At 47.7% G+C, this 20367-nt stretch overlaps 1 protein-coding gene across 2 annotated transcripts in view; it reads right to left on the bottom strand.

The window, feature by feature from the left end:
* The window catches only part of LOC119459349 (1-phosphatidylinositol 4,5-bisphosphate phosphodiesterase epsilon-1), a 236732-nt gene that overhangs the window by 183539 nt on the left and 32826 nt on the right, over positions 1–20367 (bottom strand). Inside the window, exon 1 of one of the 2 annotated variants that reach the window (XM_049666218.1) lies at positions 7989–8067. The exons of the other annotated variant lie outside the window; for it this stretch is intronic. The gene's annotated coding sequence lies outside the window, so the exon portion shown is untranslated. Of the gene's footprint in view, positions 1–7988; positions 8068–20367 lie in introns of those variants that run through there. 2 annotated transcript variants of the gene reach the window in all.

The raw sequence follows: 20367 nt of genomic DNA, 5'->3' as shown, positions 1-20367 counted from the left end.
GACACGAGCTTTCTCTGTGCGTGCTCTGGACGGCCCCTTATTAAAACATCATCGGGACGGTAGGCACTCTGCCTGATTGAAGCAAACGCCTCACATCCCACGTGTTGGGTTTATCCCGGCCCGACGGGCGACCGCATATGCGTGTATTAAGTTTCACAGCCTTCCAATAGCTGTCTTTCTATTCCATATTTGCGCCGAAACGCGCCGTTTCAGGGGGACCTTGGCCCCGTTTGCCACACAAGGCGCTCAGCGAGCGCTCGCTAATGAGCTACGATACGACGCGGTCACAACAACCTTTCAACCCGCGGTCGACGCGCGTAAAAGGTCGGGCCCCCGCTCTTCCCTTTATCGCGCCCTAAAGACTGCGTGACGATCAATTATCCGAATATAGAGTTCCTCCTCAAATGACACGCTCCCTGCGCAAAAAAATTGTCGCTGGCGGTGCCGTCGCAAAGAAAAAAAAAAGAAAAAACGAAACGACGAATATCAATGAGCAGGTGGTGACCTTTACTCAAAAGCGGTCACTTTTAAGTCAAAAGAGTGTACAGCGGCGAGGTTTCAGGTTGCTGAAAATATGCGCGCATTCGGGGGAGGAATTTTATACCTCTCTGTAGAACAGTGCAAGCACAGGACATGGGCAGTCGAGATGGTACACAACACGAATGGAACTACACCAGAAAAGAGAAAATGCAATTCATACATTAAAATCAGCAGCTCGCTGAGTTTGGTCTCTTTCACAAGATTTCTCGTAGTTATTGAAGCGATGTACACTTACCAAGAGACGGGAAGAAATGGGGGAGAGGGTATTGATACCATAGGCAAGTTCTCTCTCGTTCCACTGTAGCATAGCCGAATAACGTTTACAAGCATACTCCGGAAACTCATGGAGCACGTCATTTAGATTGTGATCTGCCAGGTTAAAAAAAAAGCTATTTCAGTTATGATATATATCAGCAAGGTTCTAGAAAGCATTTTATGATGTTAAACGTTGCTTTTGATACATGCTGACAATTTCGTTCGTTACAGTGGGGCAGTTCTTTCAACCATGTTCGTTCACTCACATCATTTACTTGTTCTAAACTCATTAAGCCTCGAACGAAATCAGAAAGCTTTTTGTTTTTAAGGACTGTTTGTCACTAGTCTACCGCCTTTGCTAATACGTTGGTTATCACGATTGGCCAGCGCTTTTTGTTAGCAAACTTTCTAGCGTACGAAGTGCCTAGCGAATACGAGCCCTGAATCTGCATACTAACTATGAAACCGTGAAATGTTTTCTTTGTAACCAGTGCTAATATTTTCAATAGCGGATGTGATACTCTGTCGCCCCCAGTAATCTCTGTGATGATCGATTCTTCTGTGAAAGGGTTTGGTGTTGACTGAGTGGTACGTGTACGGCGTAATTTATATTTCTTTGCACCGGAATTATTGCAGGTCGTGCCTCTTTGGTTTTCTGATAGTGGTAGCTTTTCCTGCAAGTGTCTCGGCACCCTTAATATGCAAACTCTTTGGCAGACCACACATCTAGGTGGTGTATTACGCAACACTAACAGCTTGTTAAGCCTGTTCGCTTTATTTTCTCATGTCCACGAACCTTTAATTTTATGAAACCCTAATTAGACTCAAGCGCGAGCTTGACTGATCATCGGGGATTATGGCAAGGCGACATAAACAAACTTTCAAGAATCAGCAAAGAATTGCAAGGACAAGAGTCTGTGGTACGTTTAACCTGCATGGAGCCGCGGATGGTACAAACATCGATACAATCTGAATAAACGCAACAGGTAATTAAAATCAGCCGTTCCTCGACTATACATTTTAGCAAAGTTTCGGTACTCTTCCTTCGTTCAGTGAAAGTAAGTATTCGACTGGTTCGTTACAGATTTGAAAAAAATGAGATAGTGATATATGATGTGCCACACGTATAAAAAGAATGAACGTCATGCGTCCATCTAAGGCAACAACGGCTTAGAGAATAACAATCGCTTGTTGGGGAAAACAAGGGAACGCGAGAGGACCTACGAAGGGCGCAGCAGTGGCACTCCATCAATGCTGCGTTTCCTCACCCTTGTCACAGACGGTCAGGCGGCAGTTGGCAAAGTTTCGAAAACGTTTCATTGCCGCTACTGAAAGCAAGATACCAAAAATCGCCGCCATTCCCCTCTATGAATGTGGGCTACCAGCGGAGCTTTAAAAGAACTCCACAAATATCATTGTGCGAGTAACTATACGAAAATGAACGTTTATTGACAACGCACAACTCTGCGAACACGCACAATCGCTACTAATAGCGGCTCGACCTGTCGAGGAATCCAAATTGAAACGCACGCCAAGCGTCTCAAGATGCTGGATTGCCCGCAACAAATTCATAAGGGCGTTCTATGCCCCTTGTCGATGCATATGCATCCGTGGCGCAATGGCTTCAATGTCGGGCTGCTGTGCTAGAGATCTAGTGTTAGAGTCCTGCCTCGGATGATTTTAGTAATCTTTATTTAATTAATTATTACAAAGTACCTTGTTGAAAAAGGACGAATTGACAAAGAGACGTTTAAAGCCAGAAGGACAACAATTTCGGCAAACCCATGTGCTTCCCATGCTGGCTGAACCACCCCGACTGCAGCTCCCGTAGACATCAGCACCAGTTTTCTTGTAATTATTGTATGAAACTCTATGTACTGGCTGGTTTCTTAGCTTTCCTCTTGCTATGCCAAGTATTAGCACATGCATTACTGGTTTGCGTTGTCCCCTCATAGAAGGCGCGGGAGTTTTGAGGCGCGGACATTGAAAATCCACGGGAAGGTACATATATACTGTGGGGTCTCACACATGCTCGTCGCGCATCCCCACAATACAGCTCCGCTGTAAAGCAGTAATGCTATCCTCGACGAAGGAAACAAACGAAAAAGCAGGAGGAGGATTGGGGTACGTACGGATAGCGTAGCTGGAAACACGTGCCGGAAAGGACCCGGCAGCGCAGTGATCATGCGTACAGTGTAGTGCCTCTAGTCCGGTAAAAGGATAATCTCTTTGTACGAGCCCAAAGGTTACATTGCGTTTGTTTTGCGGGAAAAGAAGCAACAATTTTCAGTGCTGGGAAAAAGCGAAATATTTCTAATTTTGCCATCTTTTCTTTTTATAGATTGATTTTCTGCCTTGCTGAGGTATACGCTGAATACGTACCCAGTACTTATTCAACAGATTTACGTGGCGTCAAATATATTTTCATATTTTATTTGTAAAAGTCTGACAAAAATTTAATGATTTGCTAAGCTCTGTCATGATTCGCCTCACTTTAACCATAAATTACCAACTCTGAATTCGCATCCCCCTTGACGAAGGAGAGAAACCTGGGAGACTGGACCAAACCGAGTTCGACACAGAAGGCTTTACACGCGCTGTTCCATACTTAGGACAGGCTAAAGTTGTAGCGCGTTGCATCGCATTTGTGTGCGCACATTTCTCCTTCTCCCTTTTTATCTATTCGCTCCTTCTGTCACATTTCATACCCTTTACCCATTTCCCCAGAACAGGGTAGCCAGCCAGTATTTACACTTGATAATTAACCTTCCTGCCTTTCCTTCTCTTAATTCTCCTCCTCCTTGCATTAGCACAGGATGTCCCGGCCTGTTAAGCTCTATCCTCGCCACATAGACTTCCCTGTGTGTATTATGACAGGTTTTAGACTTTCCCGCATTCCACAAGTGGCGCGCGAGTAGATCAATTGCCTCCAGTTTTCGCGGTCCGCCTGCAGCTAACTACACTCCTCCTCCGCCTTAGATCTAATCTGTCTCTGGAATTCAGATATGCAACACAAGCTCAGCGCGTGTGTAAATAAAGTTCAACAAACGTTGCTTATGCATGGGTTAATTTATACCAAACTTCTATGTATATAGAATATAATTTTCACCGACGCTGCAGTTCGGTTTTCGGCTACCCAGACTTAGATGGTTCGTAACCCTAAGAAACCTTATGTGAAAGCGCACTGCGACGATAAACTCGGCCAGACGGGCGGCTTGGGTGTAGCCCCACTTTTGACAAGTAATGGCGCCTCATGTTACATCGCATGCAGCGCTGCGCTTTGCCTCTGCTGCATGTGAACGCGCCTTATAGAAAGTGTCAGAACAAACGACGGCTAAACAATTTTTCCCACCTTCTGCTGTCTTTGGTAATATGCGGTCGCAAATACATGACCAGATAACCAGCCACCGTCGGGGAACATGACGGGGAACATGACGGGGAACGTGCCGATTGCTTCGCCACATTCACTGCTGGATCAAGAACGCGCGTTACGCTCCTTATAAGCATTGAATGGCGAAGCAGGCTTTCGACTCGTCCCACCTCGACCACGAAGCATGATCGAGGAAGTGTCATTTTCAGGACGTCAGCCCGATATTGAGCGCTGCTAAGCATAATTAGAAGCGTTCCCATAGAAAGATGACGTTAAAAATTAAGGGGCGTTAATTCAGAAAAGTAGGGGGTGGAAGTGACGAAGGGATTCTGCTCTTGTTTGACGTTGACCTTTGATAGTTGTTTGACAATTGTCACTAATGGCTGCTACCTCTTCGTACGAACCGTTGGAGAATACGAACAGGTTGGTTAATACAAGCCCAGGACCCCTATTCATAGAGCCCTTCGTACGTTAAAGCTGTTTGCAAAAACAAGAGGTGGCGAAGTGAATAATTATCAGTGAAGGATGACGAATGAACGAATTCTGGGGTTTTAAATGACAAAACCACAATTTGATTATGAAGCACGCCGCAGTGGGGGAACTGCGGATTAATTTTTACCACCAGGGGATCTTTAACGTGCTCCCAATGTACGGGACACGGGCGTTTTTGCAGTTCGCCCCCATCGAAATGCGACCGCCGCGGCCGGGATTTGATTGCGCGACCTTGTGCTCAGCAGCGCAACACCATAGCCGCTAAGCCACCGCGGCGGGTAGCGAAGGTGATCGGCCAATCAAGGTGATTGGCCAATGAAGGTGATCGGCCAAGAAAAGCTTTGGGAGTTCAGGCCCAGGGCCCGTATTCACACACACACACACACAAAAATTTTAAGCTGCAACTGTTGGTGAGACCAGGGGCCAGACAATTCGAAATATTTTCGAAGGCGGCTGACGTCAATTGCAAACGAACGAAAAGCTTTGTGAATGCGACCTCACAAACAATTTCCCTTGTGAGAGTTTGTCAATGACCGGCAGGAACATGGTCTTGCGAACAACTCAAGCATAAGAACATTTTGTGAATAGATGGTGCAACAAAGTGGTTCCTTATAATATTCGCATCGGTGGTGCGCCCGCTGGTGCGAGAAGATACAGGCGACGTATACAGACGACAGGGGGCGGATAGATATACACACCTTATTGACTGAGTAATGTAGCTCATACGGCGCTGAATGAATTTTCTGAGAGGGAGCATACAGTTTATTTTTCAGGAACTTGTTTCTTCCCTGTTCTCTATCCACCACGCTGGCTTAGCGGCTATGGTGTTGCGCTTCTAAGCACGGGTCGCGGGGGATCAAATCCCGGCTGTGGCGGCGAAATGCACCCCCCCCCCCCAAAAAAAAAAAAAAAAAAAAAAGAAAGCGCCAGTGTACCGTGCATTGGGGTACGTTAAGGATCGCCTGGGGGTCAAAATTAACCCACGGTACCCCCCCCCCCCCCTCCCCCACGGCGTGCCTCACAATCAAATCGTGGTTTTGCCACGTAAAACCCCACAATTTAATTCAGTTTCATTTCTCTCTCAAACGTTCAAGAGTACCATGCCTTCTTTGCGGCGCTTCTACCATCCTTCTGGGGCGGTGCTGGGTCAGCATTCAAGAACTTTTTTTTTCTTCTTATAAACGTAATTATACGGTTGTGTTCTGATCTGGGCAAGCACCCTAATTCATTTCTGCGCTTATTTTTCGTTACTGAATTTCTCTTCTGAGAATATCATCAATAATTAGAGGCTGCATTAGCGTCATGTGTCCAACTCTCGTTCAGCTGGCCGCGGCCAGTGCTGCACAAGGTAGTCATAAATAAAATGTTAAAAAAATATTTTCTTTTTTTTTCAACATTTTTTGATGAAGGAACTTTATCGTACGTTGCTCCATAGGTACGGAAACTTTGCGGCTATCCGCTCACGCAGCGCTTGACACTGAGGTCTCCACCACAAGCTATACAGCGCTGCTTCAGCGGGGGTTCTCGCACTCCTTCGCCCAGTTCGTTTTCTTTCGTTACTTGAGAGGCACACTGAAGGAAAGACGCCGACGACGCTGTTTTTCTTACCCTCATTTTCCTCGGCTTACAGTGGCAATGAGTGGCTTACGCGGCATTGCGTTCGGCTGCAGTGTCCACGACCGCATTCATTTTCTTTGTGACTGCGTTCCTACGTCGGGTTATAAGTCTCTAAATTAAAAGAAAAAAATATTAGGAAGGCAGGCTCAGATATAATAATTTGGCTTTTTGATAAAAAAGTTAACATAAACAACCTTTCTAATTGCTAAATGGTTGTCTAAGAAGACATTGCAAATTCAATTAACGTCATTTTATCGCCACCCGTCTTTCGCGCGTATTAAATGTCGGCCAATTTTTTTAGAAATTTATCAAGATTGTCCGACTATTGCGCACTCAGAATTTCCGTGTGCAGCTCTGCTCGCAGAAATTTCGAGAGCACAAGCGCCGCGACAAGTTCAATATAGTCGCACAATAAGCGAACATGCAGTCACACATCGAAACGTGCACTGCACGTTTTAATTAGACGCTCGCCGCACTCAATGCACCTCGTGAATCGGGAACTGTGATTCCGGTTCGCAGGTAAATTCGATACTTTTGCGTGTTCCATATTGGGGACCCTTCTGTGAGCAACAGCTATTCGCGCCGCATAATGTGGCTTGGAACCTACATCACATCGCGAGCGTTTTGTCTGCCTCTCTTCCCTGTCCCGCTTTTTTTTTTTTTTTTTTTTTTTTTTTTTTAACCTGTTTTCCTCCTTAACACCGTGTACGAACTAGCCCCGCAGCAAATTCTGCTGAGAGAATATCCACGACAGTGCGAGGGAAAAAAAAATTCGTGAGTGAGCTGATCTTTGTGACACGCGATGCGCAACTAGCGGAAGTGTCGCCATATATAGGTCTTGCGCAAAAGGCAACAAAATCAGAAAACAATTCCAATAGCATCAATTAAGTTACGCATAGAAACTACGAAATGTTAGACGACGTAAATTAGGGGTGACGTTCCCCAGCGTTGGTTTACGAATACTGTAACCAACGATATAAACAAAAGTTAAGTCCAAGACCGCTTATTTTGAGATCACACGTTGATAATAATGATCGAACTTAGCGTGTCTAAATCATTATACACAGCGAGGTGAGACACAGTTTTCTGTTTTGACAACTCAGTGTCAGTGCACATATTTCGAAGGTTTTAGTGCAGTTGTGAGGCAAAATATTTGCCACCAGGTTGTGATAGACAAGAATATATATTGTTGAGGTAAAGTATTACTGCATAGCTTGCAGCTAAACTTGCTTAAAATTAGGTGAGCAAAAGTACATTCGCTAGCCTCTGGTCGCTTGTTGCAGTGACAAACCAGCAGTGACAGTCCACGGGCAGGCCGAGAACTTCAAGAAAAAGAAAACGAAATGTTCGCAGGAGAGCATGCCTTCGTGCGAACACTTCATCGAAAATGTCAGTTTCGCAAGCCCGTTTCGTCGCGTCCGGAGAGAGGCGGAGAACACGTCAATCTTTCGGATCGCTCGCATACTTGTCACGTGCATCACAGCCGTTGGTGTGAAACATGCATTCGGCTACAGTGCCATGCGTTGCCTCGGGCCGACTGTCGCGAGTCTCACAACAGACCTGGACGCGTTTCATTGTCGCAACCGGCGTTGTGCCGAGTACAGGTGGCGTTACGTCCGCGGCAACTTTACTCTTTCTCGGCGCGCAAGGTAGGCAGCGGAAGTGAAAGGCTGTGCGCGTGCTGATTCATCGTGCCAAAGTCGCACGCACTCACCGCGGGCGCATGGGGCAGAGGAGGCCGAGGTGCGTCGGCGGGCGCAGGTGTTAGACGGCAGGAGCACGCTGGCCGCGAGGAGCCGGCGACGCACGGTTCTCGCGCCGCCGCGCGAAGGAAATCGCCGCTCAAAGGCGCGCGGGCGACGCGAGCGCCGCCGCCGCGCCGTTCGGTGCACCTCCTCGGTGGGTCCCGCGTGTTCACACCTCCTCACCCCGAGCACCTTTTTCCTCCTCTCTGCTCCGAAACTGACGGGAGTGACCGCTCCGTGCGCGAGTCGGGGTTCTATCTTTCCGCTCCTTCCGATTCACCTTGCGCGGGCACGCTGCCGCTGTTATTGTTGATATAATTATGATGATAACGGTAACAGAACACCTTCTTTGAAAAGGGGTGGTGTCATCAAGATCGTTCTTTTTACGTCCCTGGTGCGTCGTAATCGTTTAAATACGCACTTATCACTGGAGCGCTCTTTCCCTCATCGCAAGTCCCGCTTCGGGACTTCGCCGCCCATTTTACTCCACGCGAGCTGTGCAAATGCGCAGCTGGCGTTCCACGTTAGGGAATTTGTTCGATTGCGATTGCGTCACTGAGGCCGCTGTACCTGGCGGCGGCGTTTTAGTTTACTGAATGCGTTGCGTCTCTCTGGTGATTGTTTATTCGCTCTCTCAACATACAGGCCAATACACGAGATGCCGTGTTAGGCTCGAGGAAATTGCTTTATATGCAGTGCAAATATAAAGTGCGTGCGAACAAAAATTAGACAAATGTGGGCGAGCAGCGCACAGAGAAGGCAAGCAACAAAGTTGAGATGCACGCACTTGTGCATATCCAAGCTACCAGAGTTAGAGCGTTCATAAAAAGAAACAAACAAAAACCAAACAAATCTAATCATTCGATGAAGAGTTGCGGTACAACAGCGATTACAATTCTGCTATGTAACTGTACACCGCAACCTCTTTAGGAAGATTAGCTTTGACAAAGAACCAAAATTATTGAACCTAAGCACTCTTCGGTATTTAGCAGTCACCAGCGTCTCCTTCACACAATAACGATGGCTATTTGGAAAAGACAAAAAAAAAAAAAAACTTAAAATTGTTTTGAAACGATAGTAAGTACCACGCTCACTTCGAGAAACAACATGGACTATGTTCACAAAGCTTTTCGGCTAATTTATAGGAACTGCATATCGGATGCCCGAAGGGAACGAAAGGAAGCCCTGCGAAAGTTTCACGCATGTTGTGCTAGCATTTCGCGCTACAGGGTTGAGTTACTCATGAAATGTGCAGGAGGTGTTACGAAACAGCTCAATAAATTATCTGTTCTCATCGGAATGTGGCCGCCGTGGCCGGGAATTGAACGCGCGAACTCGTGCTCAGCAGCGGAACGTCATAGCGACTAAATCACTGCGACGGGTCACAGTCGTAGTCAACATCAGTATGTTCAGAAGCTGAGGCGGGACCGCGTTAATTACTCCGATCGAATTAAAGGAAACTGGAGACGAATGTACAGGAAACGATGAGTAAGGCTAGCTCCGTTGTAAGCCCACTTCAAAACACTGCGAATTTCACTCTCACCGCTGAAGACGGCAGGTCCGACGACACCCTTTGTGTCTCTCGAGCTTCATTATACTTCACCAGCATCGCATCGCAGTTTAGGAGGCACCGCTGATTCGAGGACCCCACCTTGAATGGCTTCATTGGGCTTCGGGATTGCAGGAAGGGGAGCGCCGGTTCTGCCCTTGAAAAGGTCCTCGCGCGCCCATCGTGGCTGATTAAAGAATGTTTCGTAACTGCAGTTGCGTCCGCTAGAGACGGTGCGGCCTCATGAGGGCCACCCGACCTTACGGCAACCAAGGCTGACAGGCGCGACTGACAAGCGAACCCTGACGCCGTGTCCACGTAATATGCGCGCAAAGGACGCGTCACAGGCACTGACACACACAGCCGGCAGCGTGCCGAGCAACCATAGGGGCAGCGGGCTGCGCGACGCCCAGAGAGAAACGCTAACGGCCGCAGAGCATCGGCCGAGCAAAGTAAGCGGCCACGAAACAATGCGCAAAACTTTGCGAGTTGCAGGATTCCTCTCCCTGGGCTGCTTTCTTCGCGCTCCGGCTGAGCTGGCTGCAGTGCCGAGCCACTGAATTGTCGAATGTGCAGGTAAGAAAAGAAAGGAAGAAAAAAAAAATAAGAGAGAAAAACGAACGAACGAACGAACGAACGAACGAACGAACGAACGAACGAACGAACGAACGAACGAACGAACGAACGAACGAACGAACGAACGAACGAACGAACGAACGAACGAACGAACGAACGAACGAACGAACGAACGAACGAACGAACGAACGAACGAACGAACAAACAAACCCAGAACGCCAGTTTCTTTTATCGATTACCGTACTGTAAAGTAGGCTGAAGTGTCCATACTTTCGACACGTGAGTGTGAGTGAGTGAGTGAGTGAGTGAGTGAGTGAGTGAGTGAGTGAGTGAGTGAGTGAAAGAACTTTATTGGAGGGCCGGCGAGGACGCGAACTCGTCGCGCACCCGGCTAGTCGCACGTCGGGACGGCAGGTCTAGCCCACCGGGCCGGGCCGGTCGCGGGCACGCCGGACAGCCAGGATTTGCTTGTCTAGAGTGGGGCTACGCAGAAGCGAGTCTCACTCCTCCTTGCTGCACTTGGGGTATCTCGACCCGTACTCCCAGATGCATGTGTGATAGAGTGGATGTATGCCCGCAGGACGGGCAGGCGTCGTCGCGATATACGTTGGGGTAAATTCGGGTCTAAGAGTCTAAGAGAAACGGCTTGCGCCCTATTCAACTTGGGGTGAGGGTGTGAGTATGGACGCCTTGCACTGAAGCTTTCCGCACTTGACAGCAGGGCCTAGAACACAGCCCAGCGAGCGATGGAAGCTAAATGGGAGGGACACAATGAACAATGGCCGTGACACCTCCATTCGCTTCATAGAGTGAATGTAACATCGGTTATCATGCATCTCTAACAGCCGGTGTCGGTTGCGCCGAGGTTATAGATGGTGATGAGTATGATGATGATGATGATTTATTGGCATTCTTTTTGAAACGGTGTGGCGACAAATATTCACCTAGCCTGCTTGAGCTAATCAGGTATGCTATACACGCTTCTAAGTCTAGCATTCTGCTTACATCTCCTAATTATTTTTTATCTTGCTTAAAACTTGTACGCCTACCTTGTACCTACCTACCCGTGCTTGTAACGGATCGGGTCCTATCAGTATCTTCCCTGCTTTTTCTCTAAACGTCTCTTGCATATTTCGAGTGCTGACCGGTTAATACTTCCATTGACTTTAAATCTCAGCGCTTCTGGAAGGTGGACGGTACCTACGAGTCTCACCGGGTGAATATACTTTCACAATCTATTAGGATGTGCAGAGTTTTTTCCGGATTTTTGCTGCAGCAGACACATGCCTCATCCCGTTGTGAATGTTTGCTCCAGTATGTTTTTGTCCTCAGGCCTCGAGCCTCAAAGAGCAAGGCACTGCCCTTTGTGTTATCGTGTAGATACATTAAAGCGTCGCAGCACCCTCTGGCCAGCTATAGATAAGGGGCACCGTATCTTTAACGAACTGTAACGACTGGTGCTCTGCAGCGGCTGCCAATATACAGGGTGTTTCAGCGAACGCTTTCAAAAATTCTTAAAGGTTGCCTGTGGCAGATAGCACAATTCTAGTTCATGAGCTGGTCTACTCGAAGAGGCGGACATTAATTGCAAATAAATAAATAAATAAATACATATTCGAATAATTGACAAAAATTGACTAATTAAGTTTTTAACTAATCACCTAATGGCCCATATTGCAATTTACAAATTGTAGCCATGGAGTTCGCAAGAATCCCACTTGGAACGAATTCTCGGCATGACACCAGTTTCGAGATATTAATCCCCGAACTTTGCGGGGAAATGCATTGGCGTTCCAGTTAATTTTGTGCTTCAATGCATAAAGCGAAGTTTTGTTAAGAAACTAACTGGAACGCCAATGCATTTCTCCGCAAAGTTCGGGAATTAATATCTCGAAGCTGGTGTCATCCAGAGAATTCGTTCCAAGTGGGATTCTTGCGAACTCCATGGCTACAATTTGTAAATTGCAATATGGGCCATTAGGTAATTAGTTAAAAGCTTAATTAGTGAATTATTGGTAATTATTCGATTATGCATTTCAATGTGTTGTGCAAGTAATGTCCGCCTCTTCGAGTAGACCAGCTCATGAACTAGAATTGTGCTATTTGCCACAGGCAACCTTTAAGAATTTTTGAAAGCGTTCGCTGAAACACCTGAAACACCCATTGCCGGCTAGTCGGAGGTGACGCTTCTCGATGGAAAAGAAAGAATATTCGCCGAGTGACGACTCTTTCTTGCCTTTTTGCCCAGGAAACCTTGTTGTTTGCTGCTCACCCTCGAATCGCAGTCTTTTGAAATGGAGTTCTGTGGCATAATATAGCGGCAACATGGCATCAGATTCCAGCCGTGTATAGACAACCGCTTTTTTTTTTTCTGCGTTAATTGGCCTCTTCGATTTGGCGGCACTTTCTGCACTAGTTCATAGTGTGCAGCGTTTTCGCCCTTGATTTGAAAGAGCAGCGCGAGCCTCCTGCACCGCGCTCTTCGATTTCACTTCGTGCAAGGCCAGTTCCGGTGCACTCCCTACTTTGAAAGCGCAGGCGTCGTGCAAGCTCGCAGTAGCAGGCGCGCATGGCGCAGCGCTAGTGGATCATGGTGCACGGACGCAAATTTATATCCCGATTTGGTTACAACAGTTCCTATAGCCGGCATAAGGACGTTGGGTACAAATACGGTACGTTAGTAAATACTGAACGCGCCAAATTGATTTAGATCGTATGGTTTTCTCTTGGAACGCGTTTTCTGACAAAAAAAAAAAAAAGATGAAAAAAAAAAGCTTCAACGGCTACCATTCCGTTCCCACAACGTAACACTACTACAATAGTGATTATTGCGATAATGAACAGAAAATACCCTCCCTTTAGCTACGCGCACATTTGTTGAAAATGCTCAACCACCCGCAGCAGACGACAGAGCTCCTTGGTTGCTGCCCTTTTCTCCTAGATTTGCAAGTGCCACTAGGCTCGCAGGCACAGCGCGGTCCTTGCACGACGTTAACTAGGCTGAAAGAACCCCGAGTGTTGCTATGGTAACAGCACCCTTTAGGCCTGGAGGCAGAACTGACTGACGTGATAACTACAAGATGGCGTTCGTTGACAGCTCTATAGCTGAAACTGCGTTCGTTTCAAGCATACACTGTCACCTCATAACAATAAGGTGAGAGTGGGTGCTTACGCGGGTACAAGCGGCTGTGCTGTACTTTAAGATAACAATCATTAAAAAAAAGCATCACAGCTATACTCACAAAGCTTTTCAGTCCTAAGTGTGGCATCCGGCTGGTTGGCGTCCGTTCGATGCCCAATAACGATAGTTACCTACACTACAAATAAAGGTTTACAGATACTCGCTGAAGGGGAATAGAAAGATTAAAGACAGGGCAAGGGAAAACACGGTGACCCCTGCGGTAAGCCGAAGAGGTGGCTCAGTGGCTCTGCGTTCTGCTGCTGAACAAGGTAGCGGGTTCGATCCCCGGCCGACGCATTCCGATGAAGGCGAAATGAAAAAAAAGTAGTAATAAATAAACATTCGTGTATCTAGCGTTGAGTGCACGCTAAAGAACCCCAGGTGGTCTAAGTTAATCTAGAGCCCCCCGCTACGGTATCTCTCAGAGACACTGTATTCGTTTGGGACGTTAAACTTCAGTACACAGATAAACCGCTGAACTTTTAAAGTGATTAGCATTGTACTCTTGAGGTATGTCTACACTAGCGGGACAATTATGCGCGCGGAAAGCCGCTCGCGGCAAAACACGCCAGCAGTGGCATGGCCACATGTGCACTTGAGGGCGTCTTTACCGGGGCCAGGCAAGCACACGACAGATTCGCTTTCACCTGGAATCTTGTTCTAGTTATTTAGTGAAATGGCGCAACCCACTCTGGGGGATCAGCCATGAATCGGCCGGTGAAAAGAGTGTATCTTGTGAATGTATCTGCGGCATGATCATCAATAGATGGTGGCAGTTCCCCGTCACGTTTGCCCACGTGTATGAAAAGGCCGCTCCTGACTGGTCTCCCCGATTGGCGGCGAGCGGCGTGCCGCAAAAATAGCTCCGAGACCCATTCGCACAGCGGTAGAAAAACATTGCCGCTCAGCCGCTTTTGTGGCATGCTTTCCGCCGCTTGCGCCGTGCCACGCGCGTTTTCCCGCTAATGTGGACAAGCCTACTTCGCCCCCCACTTTGCGGTTTGTATCGTGTTTCTAACCTCTTTACTCCGGCTGTTTTTCTCGTTAAAATAAAGACTTGATAAAACTTCGTTACTGTTCGGTATTGAACCTGAGTCCTCCCTCGTACAGCAGCACGATGCTGTGTCCGTTCGGCCCCAATCACTTCTTTTTATTGCGATAGCAATTATATGGACACTCAAAGAGGATTTACGCCGTCGGCGTCGCCGTGAGGTTCCGTATGACGTCAACGGCGATGAAATCGTCGTCGCGCGCCGGGCGCTGTATGTGCGAGTGAAAGGGCGCGAGGGACGCGCGCTTTCACGGGGAGCGAACGCACGGCGGAGAACAAACGCGCGTTCTGCGCCGTGCTCCCTGAAGGGCTGCAGAATTAAGAGTCTCTTTCCTCCTTTACAATCACCATATATAGAGAGCAAACGCGACTTCTTCCGTCGCGCGAAAAGCCGTGGGGAGACGGGAGGGAGGGAGGGTACGCGACGTTTAGCTGCGGCACCAAATGCGTATGTATATAAAAACGTTGCGAGGCCAGAAGGTGGTAAAGACTTCCGACGCTGATCGACGAGTTTCCCGTTCTGATCTCGTTGAAAACCTCCGAGCCGCCCCCAGAGGCCCTGGCAACAGTCACCAACGCCGCGCGCGTTCGGTGCGAACGCGGGCAAAACGGCGACGGCGTCGACAACAGTTCTGCGCGTTGCTTGTGCTGCTGCATGTCCAAGTTTATACAGATGATAAAACTACCATCCTTACTCCGTATAGCTTTCTACTAAGTTGCTATCGCAATTGATGCTTCGCCTTTCAGGTGAAACTGCGACATTTTTTCTTTATTGCCTGCCACACAACAATACAGAACTCACTTGGTGTTAACAAACAATAGCAACACATGCATGTATAACGTTTACACAAAATAAAACTGTGGAGATGTGAAAAATGTTATCTACATCCGAAACCTTGCCCCAGCTGACACCATATTAAAACTTCTCTAACGTTGCCAGTAATGACGCTTTCCAACCACTCCGGCACACATTTCAGCGTATTTTGGGCTTGAATAAAATCATTTATAGTTTTTCTAAAGTACTGCCTCGCCGAGCGGGCGTCGATGTTCTGCATGTCTCTTTGTCATTCTGCACCTCCATATCACGGGCTCGGCAATGAGAAATTAATTCTCAGCGTCAGCATGCATCCGCGAGCCACCGCAGTAGAAAGTCGGAGGCCTCTCAAAAGGAGGGGTAATTGGCGCGAGAGAAGCCCGGCTACAGTACACGGCTCATGCATGACGTGTTCTGGGCGGTAGAGCAATGGACCTGAGGTCTGGCTACTGAACCGTTGGATTGGCAAAGCAAGTTCGTTGTTAAACGGTGGCCACTTGCAACCAGTATACTTCAAAGCCTGATAGCATTAACGACAATAAACATCCCCAAAGGATGCTTATCGTCGTCACAGGAGCTTAAGTTCACAAAATGCTGATTTGCGAGCGAGATGTCAGGGACATATATTCACGGTGTTTCTTGTTATGCTCGGAACAACAACAAAGCAGAGAAGGCTGTCTACGCAGCATTTATAAATTTGAACAGGGTTCGGCTCTAAGCCTGTCTTAAGAGTTTTTGTTTAATTTCTTATTTAAACACTTTAGCGAATGGAACTGCCGTAGACGAAAGTCGACATTTTTTTCTGCACGATTTTTTTTTTGTCTCGTCCCTGTGGTAATTATAAACCACGCCACCAGACGCTCCGAGCACAAAAATACCAACATCGTTGTGAACAAAGTAATCTCTATATGTATTAAAATACGGACTGTAGAGAGGAATGGTATTTGCCTCTTGCAAGTTCAGAGCCGTAGGCGCACTGTTAAGGATGATTTAAAGCACCGACATATTTTCACACCTTTAACAAGATAAATTTAACCAAGCTGCGAGTCGGCTCAATTAAAAAACAAAAAAAAAAAATTTTTCCGTGGTATTACGTTTTTCGCCGTTCTTCATGGGGAGCACTGTGAAACGGCGACCAGTGGAACTCTTCTTGCCTCAGCCTATTCCTAGATTCCCTGATGGACGCGTAACGCCGTTCTGTCGCATTAATTGCTCCGCACGCGTCGGCGGTTTTTCAATTTCCACGGCGGGGATTTCGCGGTGACTCGGAGGTTCTTCGGCAGGGCGCTGCGATGAGCGTTCGCCGTGGGACCGACGGTCGGCGACTCTACCGGCTCGCAAGCGCCGCTCTCATCCCGGCGAACGAGCGGGATTATTTAGCGATAAGATGGGATGAACTGCGGGACCCGGAATGCATGCAGTGCGTAATGGGAAGCCGCCGGTGGCGAGTGGACGTCGCGAAGGAACGAGAGTGCCGCGCGTAATGAGCGTCATGCCCAACTCACTCGACACACAGCTCGAACGACTCCCTTGGGAGAAAGTCTGCCTTCTCTAGATATACGTGTACACGAGTGACAATGCGCAGCAACAATGTGCCGGATTTGTTTGTCGAAGCAACTCTCGCGCTATGAGAGAGGACACACGGAAGCATTAGCTGTATCAGAGAGGCCAGCAAGAACTTCAGTCATTCCCTGCCGTGCGGACAGGTAAAACAGCAGTTCAAAAAGAGCTACAGTGTTATAACGCGGAGTTCGCAGACCAGGATGGAGGTAGCACCGCTTCTCACCAAACGAACGAAGGACTCTTCCTCCGAGTGACTTGTATGCATTGCAGTTTTATGGGCGACCAAACACCGTTATTCCTATGCAGCGATATATTTACAGTTCTAACAGAACGATAGCAAATCAAAATGAACACGCACGTGGATCAGTTGAGCGCGCCCAATGACCTAGGGAAGTGCCGGGAGCAATAGGCGTAATCGCGCCTCGATCTCACCACCGCGTAGCATTCACTCAAAGGAGGGAGGGGGTCACTTAGTAAACAAGTGGCGTTCCTGCTGTGTCTCGGACGGTCCCTTATTCCGGTTAATGCCGTGCCGCTTTCCTTTATCCTGACGAGTGGCCGACAAGCCCGATCTGCAAACCTCGTCGCCAACGGATGTGTCAACACCACGGCGGCGGCGGCGGCGATGCCTCCCGCCCTACACCGGGGCGTTGTTTACGCACTGCCAAAAAAGGCAACTCGATCTGCCGAGATGCCGAAAGTCAGGGTCGCCGCAGCCGGTTTCTCGCGCGCGCCTCTTCCGATGAGAGTCCGGCGCTGCACTTCCCCGCCACCTTTTTGTCGCTCTTTTTCTCTTGTCGCTCTTTTGTCCGGCGTCGCTCATTTTCCGCGCGGTGCCTCGAGACCTTGTCATCGTGGCGTGGGCGGCGGCACGAGCCGATTGCGCTCTCTCGCATTAGAAAACGAGCGAAGCAAACAAATAAGTCGCGAGCGGCTCGCGCTACAGTTGTCTGAACGCTGACTTCTGAATAGCCGAGAGAGAAACGCACCGGCACGTAGGGGGCTTCAAATAGCGCGACTACACGATCGAAAAATGAGTGCAAGATACTTGGAAATGTATCTAAAGGGACTGCAAAAAAAAAAGAAGAAGGAATGTCAAATTAAGCTATATTTGTGAATCACGCTTAGCGAAAAAAAAAAAAAAAGAAGCCGGCAGACCCCACGCCCTGTGGGAATCGATGTTATGCGAAGCAGTGTGCGGGGAGGCTACCAAGTTAACGAAACGACAATGAGAGCACCAAGACGTAAGCGGCTCTTTCATGACCTATATGACACGCATGTCATGACATTCATGTCACGAGTCCTCAGGAGTCGCTTTAGCTACACCTAAGAGACATTAAGGCGAAATTTAAGCCTTAGTCACGGTCATGACTATGACTTCTACCACAATCCTTTAGTGTTTCCTTCACTTAGTCCCCACGTCAGAACCCATTTCAGTGTTTTTTTAGTATTAATCTTTTTTCGCTGAGTCATCGTCATTTTTGCTGAGTCATGCTCATGACTATGACGTCTACCAACATACTCTAGTGTTTCCTTCCCTTAGTACTCACGTCCGAACCCATTTCAGTGGTTTCTGAGTGTTAATCTTTTTTTCACTTGGTCATTGTCATGATGACCTACATGACACGCATGTCATGACATTTGTCATGACCTATCACTTATGTTCGTCATACACTCCTGTTATACTATGCCAATTTTGGTACCTACCAAGTTAACGAAACGTCCATGAGATCACCAAGTCTTGTAGGCGGCTCTTTCATGACCTACATGACACTCATGTCATGACATATCATTTATGTTCGTTATATGCTCTTGTCATAGTATGCCAATTTTGGTACATACCAAGTTAACGAAACGACCATGAGAGCGCAAAGACGTAGGCGGCTGGATAGATCGATAGATACTGTCAAAGTAGCAAATCTTCGCGAAGAAATGCTTCGCATTTAAAAATTTGTAAATCTTACCTGTGCTTGGTAAGCGAGAAAAGAGGCAAAAAAAAAACAAAAAAAAACAAAAAAACAAAAGCGTGTTGCGACGCCACCTTGCATGAACTTGCCACACAAGGGCCCCGTGCCCGTGACGTCACTAATTTTTATAGCGTATGGTCGGGACTTATATAAAATGTTTGTCGATAAAGAAGGAGTACATTGCATTCTAAAGGAGCCAAACGTTAAAACATCTTTAAAATGGTCAGAGGGGTTCGCTTACAAAAACCGCATGCAACAAAAACATGTTAAACTATTATCGTTCATTTCTTTGCAACCGTGCTACCCACGTGCTTTACCGTGGTATCGTTGTGTAGAAGAAAGAAGCCATTACTCGATCGTGCATGTGTGACGTGCATAGATTGCGCCGTTGTTGCGCCAGGTGTGAGGCAATCCAAGCTAAATTTACCCTCTTACTCGGCGTTCAGAGAGGCATAGCTCGGCATTACATTTGTCGATCCGAACGAGAGTGATGGTCGCGTTTGAGAGAGCTCAGACACTCATAGTAGGTATAACCCATCAAACCCAAATCTGTGTCACTCAAGTGTTGTAAGTCTTAAAAGTGTGCAGTTGCAGAAATGTCACGCTTGCACGGCTACTGCCCCCAGCGTTCGACACACAGCGTACAGAAATGGCGCGAAGGGACTCGGGCAGCAATACAGAACATAATCAACCCCTTTGACCTCAGTGGAACTTTGTAGGGAGCGCAAGTGCCGTAGCTTGAGGCCAACGCGGGAGCTCCAACTAACGTTGATGCAGGGGAGTCTCGGACGCCACCAGTAGGGTGGTCATTTCTGTACACTAGTGCCCGAACGCCCTCTGCAAAGCAAACCGGCCCACTACTGATCGGGAGCAAGCACGATTGGAAACTTTGACCTTAGGACCCCCACTAGCTGCAACATCAGTTAGGCATGTAAGCATTCTAATGCGTGCATAAATGTAACTTGTGTATTTAGGTACGTCATTTCTGCACTCTATAGTGCCCATGCAACGCCTGGAGCACGCACAAGACGTTTTAGGTTCACCACTGTGGCTGCATCCCTGATATAGCCGACTCGATTTTATATATTTAGTTTATCACTTTTCCTATTTATCCTATGTAATTTATCTCTAACAATACAGCATTTTGTTAAGAGGAAGTGCGCGCTCGAGCTTTGCACACTGACAGCAGCGCCAAACCACATAGAATAGCGAGCACAGGAAGCACACCTTGCAGGAGTCGTTAGCGCTTACGGTGCCCTCTAGCCATCCCTTATATCGAGGCAAGAGTCTCCACAGCTTTGCAAAGGTAGTGCAACCGCGTATGACTTGCGGTCATGGCGGTGAAGGCCAATTAATTAAGCGTCCTCACGCCACCGTGGATCGGACAAGGCTTCGCTTATCAAATTGAAGCGTACGCGTCTGTTGTTCAGAGTAGCCTCTTATTTCTGTCGCGTAGTCCAAGCGGACGGCGTCGGCAGCGCTTGTAGAACGCTGAAACAGCCGCAACGCCCTCTGGACAGTGCGTGCTGCCTTTTCTTTGTGTCATGTATAACTGATCCACACATTTTTCTTAGTTTTCCGAATATATATGTCCTGTAAGGTCTCCTGCTTTCCTGCAAGATTTTATTCCGATTCAACTTTTAGTTT

The sequence above is a fragment of the Dermacentor silvarum genome, chromosome 1 (genome assembly GCF_013339745.2).
Source record: "Dermacentor silvarum isolate Dsil-2018 chromosome 1, BIME_Dsil_1.4, whole genome shotgun sequence".
Lineage (NCBI taxonomy): Eukaryota > Metazoa > Arthropoda > Arachnida > Ixodida > Ixodidae > Dermacentor > Dermacentor silvarum.
Note: the sequence above shows the minus strand (reverse complement) of the source record. Positions and strands in the feature narration are given on the sequence as shown.